Source organism: Ptychodera flava, chromosome 1 (genome assembly GCF_041260155.1).
Source record: "Ptychodera flava strain L36383 chromosome 1, AS_Pfla_20210202, whole genome shotgun sequence".
NCBI lineage: Eukaryota > Metazoa > Hemichordata > Enteropneusta > Ptychoderidae > Ptychodera > Ptychodera flava.
The window spans coordinates 53,302,104-53,311,806 of NC_091928.1; the positions used below are offsets into that span (position 1 = coordinate 53,302,104).

General features: G+C 38.8%; 1 long non-coding RNA gene across 1 annotated transcript; it reads right to left on the reverse strand.

Moving 5' to 3' along the window:
- Positions 1–3,298: 3,298 nt before the first annotated feature.
- On the reverse strand, positions 3,299–8,683 carry LOC139140846 (uncharacterized). Its single transcript, XR_011554077.1, has 4 exons — positions 8,151–8,683; positions 7,033–7,159; positions 6,081–6,154; positions 3,299–3,774 (listed from the first exon to the last, which is right to left on the reverse strand). It is a non-coding gene; the product is annotated as an uncharacterized lncRNA (long non-coding RNA).
- Between the last annotated feature and the right edge of the window lie 1,020 nt (positions 8,684–9,703).

Genomic DNA, 9,703 nt, shown 5'->3' on the forward strand with positions numbered 1-9,703 from the left:
TCGTAAGAATACCATCATTCCCACTTTTTATTCTGTATAAGAACATTGAACGCTTATACTCTAGACCAGAATAAGGAACAGTTCTTACACCTTCATTATTAAATGGTGACATCAGATTCATATTTATGGAGGATTAATTCATACGAAATGAGTTTATGATCACATCGCAGGATAACACTTACAGAAAACCTCGTCTAAGCCGTCATCACAGTCATTTACATCATCACATACAGCTGACGGAGGAATACAAAGTCCATCCGAACATCGAAAGTTTGGGAAACACTCGTTGAGGGGAAAGACTAGAGAAAAATTGAGAGTCGATAATGAAGAAAAACAGACTGAAGAACGGATTAATGTTTTATAATGTTTTCGAGAATTTTGACTATGAAAGATTCCAGTAACTGTTTCTTCATCCTGTAATCATCATCTTATTTAGTCAGTACATCTGCATATTTATCGCATATATACGTCTTGTATTTCGTTAATACATCTGCATATTTAATTTATAAGAAATCTTGCAGTAGATCTCTTCAATGATACGAGAGTCGGAGAGACCTCAATATAAAAGTTAGCCATTGTGTCCTATTTTTGAAGTGAACCAAAAGCATCTCAACTTTGATTTTTCGGTCACCATAATCTTACCGCAAATGACATGCGACTTTCCATTTATCAATGGATTGTGCATGGACATGCGCAGAAGATGATTGGTGCACGATTTCTCTGGCGTAGCATGTGAATATTTAGTTTGTAAATAACTCACCAACACAGTATTCTTCGTCTTCTCCATTCGAACAATCATATTGCGAATTACATCGTGACGATATTTCGATACAGTCAACAGACTGGCACAGAAAGCCCTCTGAGCAGGGACCTAAAAATTGCAAAGAGAGATTTACATGTCCTACCGGTAAATGTGATGACGGAACAATCGCCCCGCGCGTCCCAGTCGTGAAAGCCATCACGAACGCTTTGTTCACAATATCACATGTGATCTAGCCGTGATATAAAATCGTATTCTTTCAAATAAATTTTTCATTCCGAGGACTCTGAAATATAACACCATGCATCACTGCCTACCCGTTAAGATGACGTTATCATTGACCATAAATGAGAACACTTTATACTGATTATTTATCATTTTGAGTGGATAAGTAAGTAATTCCTTCTGTTATTGCCCCGCATTTATCTTGCAGAACAGGACCAATAGGACCATGCAGGACCAATGAGACAGGTTCAAACATTTGAAAATATAGGTATTATTGCATACAAATCAATCATTTCGGTTTATTTGCTCCATCAAGATACAAATATAACAAAAGCTATCTTCGCAACTCATTGATTGTTACATTTGAGAGCCTGCTATTCACTTAATTCCGTCACTTTTTCCCGTTAGATGTTTAAATTTAACTTGAAGTACCAGGTGTCAGTTTACTTTGTTTAGTTTATTTCTCTTTTCATTACGACCCCTGGATCGTTGCATGGTTTCTTTTGCGTATGCACGATCGAGTTGCAGCGCACGAGCCAATATTTCGTGATCGATGTGATCGCAAGAATTCGGATCAGAACGCTATGGTAATGAAATGAGTCCAAAACAGAATACTCGTAGGTTACTTTATTGCGTGACCTTTGACCGTTGAAAATCACAGCACTTACAATCTACTTCATCACTGCCATCAGTACAGTCTGCGATGCCATCACATTCCCATTCAGTCGGAATGCATCTCTTGTTTTCACAGACGAAGTCGGGTGCACAGCTTGCTGGTAACATAAACAACAGCATCTGAATATTAGTATGTGCGTTTAATATGGTCGAGATTTCACATGTGTATTCCTCTTAAACCTGTGAGCGGACAGATATAGGATCTGAAATCGCAACACTCTCGTACATGATTAATTTCAACATTGGCATCCTGTTTTGGACCTATTACATCGGTATAACAGCTGTACAATATTATATCATGCCAGTATATTGATGGCGTGAATACAGCGACCTGATTGGTCTAGATGTGAAAAGACCCGTGGTATATTCGCGATATAGCGTGATTAACACTTGTGCAGGCTCTCGGCAAGAGCCAAAAGTCCTTTTTTGACATTTCATGCAAGAATTTCAATAGATTTATGAGATAATAGCAATAAATCACACCCAGCGACAGTATACCACTTAGTTTGGACCAGATTACTTCATATATGAACTTCCTATCGCCCGTTCATATACGTCGTGAACTGATACCGTCGATTGGTGTTCAATTTATCACTTAAATACATACGTTGACTCCTATGTTCAATTGTTCATAATGCAGAGGGACCATGAAAGGCATGCAATTACAGACGGGCATTTTTCATTCAGTCCTCGACGATGTATCAAACTTCACAGAGTATATTTACACTGCAAATTTTTCTGGTTTGCCGGCCAGCTAAATTCAAGCCAAAAATAAACCGGCTTGTTTGTCAGTAAACGGATTGTTTCGAGTTGTGATTTTGGCTTATATTTGGCTTTCTGGCATGCCAAGTCTGGTTTCTGTGCTTGCCAGTTGGGTTTTGATACGGCATATATACATGCCAAGTACAGATCACTTCAGCTTGCCAGTAAACCAGTTAGTACTATGCAAGTGCCTCCCCTCATGTGATTGATTATTGAGTTTCGTTGTACAGTAAGTTTCAGTATCACAGGATGCAGAGTCAAATAACTTTGTGGCGCAGTACTATGGTTACAGGCAATCCACTATTATATGAACTAGGCTTGCTAGCAAGCCATGTTTAAGATACTGTGGCTTGCCCATATACCAGATAATGCTGAACAGTAGCTTATTTTTAAACCAATACCACACTTCCATGGATCAATAGTAAGCCAATTCTGGTTCCATCTGGTTTGAAGATAAGCCAATATTACTGCAATGTGGCTTACAAACAAACCAATTTCTGACTAATTCTGGTTTACAGGCAAACCACTGTAAGGATTCCTCTGGTTTACCAACAAGCCATTCCAAGCTGGCTTGCAGGCATGCCAATCTATGGCTTTTTGTAGGGCTTGCTGACAAACCAGTTCAATATTAGCCATATTTCCTGGGGGGGGAGGGGAGGGATAATTATTTCTGACCATCCTTCAAATTTAAATTAGATTCTTCAAATTTTGTAGACACAGAGGAGGATTATCATCCCACGGAATGGCCTATTGGGTCCTCTATGTGATGGAGCTACACAAAGCAGGACTGTAAAATATCTGAGAAACACAAACAACAGCTGAAATAGTTAGAAATCCTGCAAGCTACATTAAAAAAAACAACAACAATCATCAAAATGAATTTCAGACTAACATTTATTGCAATTTACAAGAAATGAAACAGTCTTTGTTGCAACATAATTGAATCTAATACTTACAAGGGAATACTAAAAATGACATTCTTATGAATGCTACTTGTAAAATCATACTGATAACATAATTTAATGCATCTGATGCAAAATTGCTAGCTGTTTCACTGGAAATCCCCTGTACACTGCAGACCACTCATAATTGTCAGCCCATTTACTTCTCATCCCAGCTTTGTCAAGCCAGAAGTACTCTACAAATTGAAATGTTCCTTTCACACATCTGATGTAATCAAAGTTTGAAACCCTACATAACTAAGCAAACCTAGCACAACATTGTCTCTTTCCATGCTGCAGAATATAACACCTTCAAGAAACAACACAAACTGTTTCCTCCTTTATAGACGAGCACACCTAAACAGGGCTGCTGCTTTGCATCTCGTCCACAGAATGTGAGTTTCCAGCATCCTGCAATATAAAAGATGCAAACATTCAAACTCTGTGGTCCAAGATGAGCTCCTGGTAAAACACTCAGTGCCCAGCTACTTGTACAATGAGGGCAAGGCCTAGAAACTGGTATGTTTAGGGAATTTGCACAAGTATATAACAGTCATGTTCTTAAACACATATTTGACTGCAGGAACACAATTTCAAGTCTTTCTTGGTGCATCAATAATCTGACATGACTGCTCAGGGCAAGTCTCTCAGTATGACAAAGATAGCTCTTACAAGTTACTGTCAATGTCATAGGCTTGCTGTTACAGTGCACTGGCAAAACGTTGTGAAACTACGGAGTGAATTTCACGATAATGAATTTCAATTCAAGAATATCAAAATGATTATTACAAGACAAGATATATCAGAGTCACAGTGCAATGTCCTTTTGAGACTTGCAAAGAAGTTAGTAGACCTTTGAGAAAGCATTTTATCACTCTGGCTATGCAACCCTCATCATTGATGATATACTTCACATGTATGTAGTTTGAAATAAGTAAATGAGGCTCCATTAACTGTAACTTTTGTCTACTTCTTCAGTATTTCAGTACTGTTTATCAACTACAATTTCTTGGTCTACTTTCCACAGCATACTAAAATGCCAAGTTTTATAGCCTGTATATTTGATCATTTTTATAATTGACTAATGAAGTCTTGTACGGCCCTAAATGAAATTTTCAACAATAACAATGCTACATGTACATACTGTATTGAGTAGCTAAACATTGGGGATTTCATCATGCTTCAATGACTTGAATGGGAAACTGCAGTTGATAAGCAGAACAATTGTACTGGACTGTTCACACACTAGGTACATGGATGTAAATGCAGCTGTGCTAGTTATTTTTCTGACTATGCTATACTGGGGATATTATTTTAATAGCTGGTAGTCTCTGTTGCTTGTTAGGGCTGGTACAGCTGTGTGTACATCCCTGAACCAGCCCTCTGAAGGTAACAGGGTTGTATGAATTTTCAAGTGTAGTGTTACACAATGTCCATGCACTGAATCTGACAGTAATCAAATCCAGCATGTTGAAAGCTCAATCAGCTGTAACTTTTAGCAATTTCCAAGTAATTTTATTTTGTGCAAAAAACTGCAGTTTCTTGTTCTTCTTCTTAGGCATGATGAGTGTCAAACATACATTATCAACCCAGTTCATATGTGCATATTTAGCATTGTTACTGTTGAAAATTCAAATTTCAGTCTGAAATACACCCTTTGTGCCAGTCCTGAGGGGACATGGAACTATGGGAAATACTAACCGGACGTGCGGTAAAACATACGACCTATACTTTAACATGGAAAGGTGCAATTTTCGAGTGAAAAAAAGTGAAATACGAAGTGAATATTTATGCTACAACAAAAAAACACCTAGTGGTGCATTGGACTAGCTTAGGTAAGTGCTTGTGTGCATTGTTTAGCAAGTAATATTTTATAACTGTAGATATCGGTGATTTTTGGCACGCGAAGCGATCGAGTTGTAGACTTTCATTTCACTATGTACAATGTATGACGGCGTAACATGGCCAGTATGTCAAAATCTTCAGAATTATGGGTAAAAATTCAAAATTTTAACGAATTCATACTTTGTTGACTTATGTTTTCATTGCTGTGTTTTATTTTTGAAATATTTGAAAAAAATTGAACATTCACGTAAATTTGTTTCCGCTGAGCTACTACGGGTCCCTTAGATTCGGGAAGCGCACAGTCATCATACCGGCGCTACTGTCAGCAGGGCCATGTGACACAGTTTGCGTCACCCACTCTCGTATTGAGTCTACAACTTGGCCGCATCGCAGGCTGAAAATCGCCGATATCTACAGTTATAAAATAATACGGACCTAACAATGCACATGAACACTTACCAGAGCTAGTCCCATGCACCATTAGGTGTTTTCTTGTTGTAGCATAAATATGCATTTCATATTTCACTCACTTTTTCCGCTCGAAAATTGCACCGTTCTGTGTTAAAGTATAGAAGTCGTCATATGTTTTACCACACTTCCGTTTAGTATTTTCCCATAGTTCCATGCCCCCTGGCGACAGGCGCAAAGGCTATACAGAACTCATTTATCAACAACAACAATGGTTGTTAAACATGTACACAGTACACTGTCAAGCAGAATATTGGTATTCATGAGACTGTTATATAGCTATCAAAACTGCAGTTTGTTCACACAACAATGAAGATTCAAAATTGCTAAAATTTACAGCCAATGTGCCTTTACTAATTTGCACAGAATTATGGTAACAAATTTTTTCAACAAGCAATACTTACGTCAAAACCATAACCATTTGTCCAACTGCAGTTTTTCCACAAAAGACACTCTTGAGAACCGAGAAGTTTGATGCCTGTTTAACAATCAGGAAAATGGTAAATTATGTCAATTCTATTCTACTTCTATACATCAGACTAAGATTCAATATCATAAACTAGGTGCATGCAAGTGCCTCCCCTCATGTGATTGATTATTGAGTTTCGTTGTACAGTAAGTTTCAGTATCACAGGATGCAGAGTCAAATAACTTTGTGGCGCAGTACAATAACATTTGGTGTCATTGGACCTATTTGACATTTGCCCTCAAAAAACCTTTACGTCAGTGCAGGGAAAAAGGAGAGATGATTTTAAATTTTTAACAAAAAGTATACTTCTAAACATTCAGTACTTCACAACGTTACTAGTGGTGAATCAAAACCCTGTGAATTAGAGTTAAATTATGCTGCTGACCTACAATTTCTATCATGTACACTGTGCTGCGCAGGTTTGAGTTTAGTTGACACGCTGAATGTGTTCTCAGTTTGCTTGCAATCGCCTGGTGAAGTATGTGATGGGCATCCCAAAAACACTTTGACTTTTTTGCGGAAAAATTGGACCAAAAAAGGTGTATAATAATAATGCTATTCACAAAATACCGAGATTTATGTCCTTGTACATCGTACGCTTTAGCATTGTCCGAGAGGCGTAGCATCGAGGACAATACCTCCGCTGCACTATGTACTCGGACATAAATCCCAGAATTTTGTGAACAACCTTAATTACAATAATAAGTGTAATGCTTATCATGTATGTTGTGTGACTACGACAAAGATATGTCACAGATATGTAATAACAGCTGAAATTTGAACAAAACCCACATTGTTAGAGTAATATGTGGAAATATGAGGAACATTCACGCCTAACATGATTATTATCGCTGCACACAACGATATTTGATCACCTTTATATTCACTTTCTGAGTTCCACCATATCTGAGGGCAGAGTCTTCATTCTGTTTCCACATTGTGCTCAGAGAATCCATTGTTAATTTGTGGAGCTGAAGGCATTTTCTGTATCAAGTATATCATGCCCTGGACCATCTGTTGAAAAAGAAACAAATAAGTATCTATTACCAGTAAGTGGAAGTCAATGGTCAACATTTGTATGTGAAGTTATTTGCTGGAAATGAATCACTTTAGTATGTACCTGTCTTGAATGACAAGATGGCTCACAGGATTTGTGTAAACAATGACGTTGAAGGACCCAAGTTAAAATCAAGCTGTGGAAACATAAAGTTGCCTTGAATAACAGAATCAACCATTACGTCATTTCGGACAAATGATTTGTGAGGTATGTTTGTCTGTATTAAATCATCTAAGTTGCCAGGTCGAGGTTATTATCAACATAACCAAGAAATATCATTCATGAAACAGTCTAGTTTCGTTATTGAAAGAATGGTATGAGGATACCTGCATCTACACCATGGCAAGTCAGTTTGCCGTCATGAAAGCCATACAAACACCGTATAAAAGGGACACACACACATCAGGCCCATTTGTTACATCCTTGGCAATCATCATTGATATGAATATGTGCACTAGCTGCAAAATTTGAAGCGCTATGGTGAGGCGGTGGGGAGTTTTGGTTTTGCGACCTCACTCACCAGTAGCACTACAATGCCGACGGCCGTGTAGAGTTCCACCACGTACATGAAATAAGCACATCCCACTGGACGAGGCGTGTGATGTGAAATGCTACATATTTGCTGAATTTGGTCGTACCGATTTATCACTACTGAAGACAAACACTACACAACACTAACCTTGTCGTTTATGGGGTTTGGAATTTGTTCAAACATGTCGATCGCGTTCCATAAACCATGGATGTAATTTTTTTTTACATCCATGCATAAACATTGACTGAGCGTAGGGCATCCGTGTTTCACTGAGCCGCCTGTACCGGAAGTTGAATGGCGGCTCCCAGAAATGTTTTCGGAACGCGATCGAAGTGTTTGAACAAATTCAAGCCCGGTATAAATTAATGACTTTGCACATCTTACACGGAATATAACACGGAATAAAGCTTACTTGCCTCAAATTCCAAAGACGTCGGTTCTTTCTTTCTACCTCCATGCACAGATCTAGCGGGACTGTGCTCCATCGAGTGACTCGATGCATGGTTGAACCATGGAGGTAGTACCATGGTTGAACGAATGAACACAAATACATGTAGTTTCGCTGTACATAACATGTTCTTCCAAAGTCATATTTCGTCGGTGATGGAAGCCATTGCTGTCGACTGTTATATGGGAAATTTTGGAGGTAAACTGACGGGGACTGCCGTAGTTCGGAAAGGACTTCGGAAAGGTTGGACGATCGTAGACTGCGTAGAGTACTGTCTCGGCTGCACTGCATCTCGGCTGTGGCTTGGCGTGCAGACAGAGGAATTCATACGCCACTCCCTTTGAAGTGAAGGGGTGAGGATTCCACTAGCCAGCGGTCACTTTAAGAGTACGATCAATCAGCAAGTACAATAATTCTTACATATGTCACGGTGTATAATATCTATAACGAAGTTCACATTGACTCGGGGAATCATTGTGTAAAATTGAACTATGTTAAAGCGTAATGTTACAAAGGGTGAACCGTGGGTCAAAGGTTACGTAATGACCGTGACCGTTGACTTTATTGAAACACGTCACGCGTGGACACACGTATACGTAACGCTCTAAATTATCATCAGCGGTGATCTGGCTTGCATATTTTTGGCACGTCATGAGCCATAAATTATTGTGGTTTTTACTTTCGTTGTTCTCGCGGGAAATGCAGACAATCCGACCTATAGGCCCAATATTTATTTTTGCATGTTAATGAAAGAAAAATGACGTCATTTGCGATCAACACTATTTCAGTATTGTCAATTAATTCCTTCAAATTATTGTTTTGATATTTATGTACCCGCATACTTGAAGCAAGTTCATATCTTATGTTCAATTGAAAACATCCCAAAATTGTACAGTACGACAAAATTAAAGCTAATCAATCTGTCGCACTGAATGCAGGCATGGATGCGCTTCGTCCTCGCTGTTATCAATGTAGTGATGTGATTTACAATACTGGTTGAGATATTAGCCAGTGACTGCCATGACAATGGCTTGAAAACAGGCCGATTAATTTCAAGTGCCAAAAAAAGTTGCCACGTGTGGCTGGCTTAAAAATGAGCCAATGAATTTGTCGGTATATAAATAAACAAACGATGCCAGTGGCTCAAATTTAACCAATGAGATTAGACTATGAAAGGCTTAAAAAGAAGCCATTCGGCTTAAATTTATGCCATGACGGGCTTGATAATAAGCCACCCATGTATTGGTATGAATACATGCCATTCATACTCTTTGTGGTGGCGTGACTGCAAACCAAAAAATCTTAGTGGATTGCGGGCAAACCGAAATATTTGAAACTGGTTCACCCACAAGCCACATACAACCAAGTGGTTATATTTCAAGCCAGAAGAATTTGCAGTGTAGAGCCATAGCCTGACGAACAGAACATACTTAGTTAGGATTAGGGTAATCTGCATAATTCCTTTGGGGCATCTGCCCCGCCTTGCAGATTGTACGTTGCTCTGTCCTCGGTCTTACCATC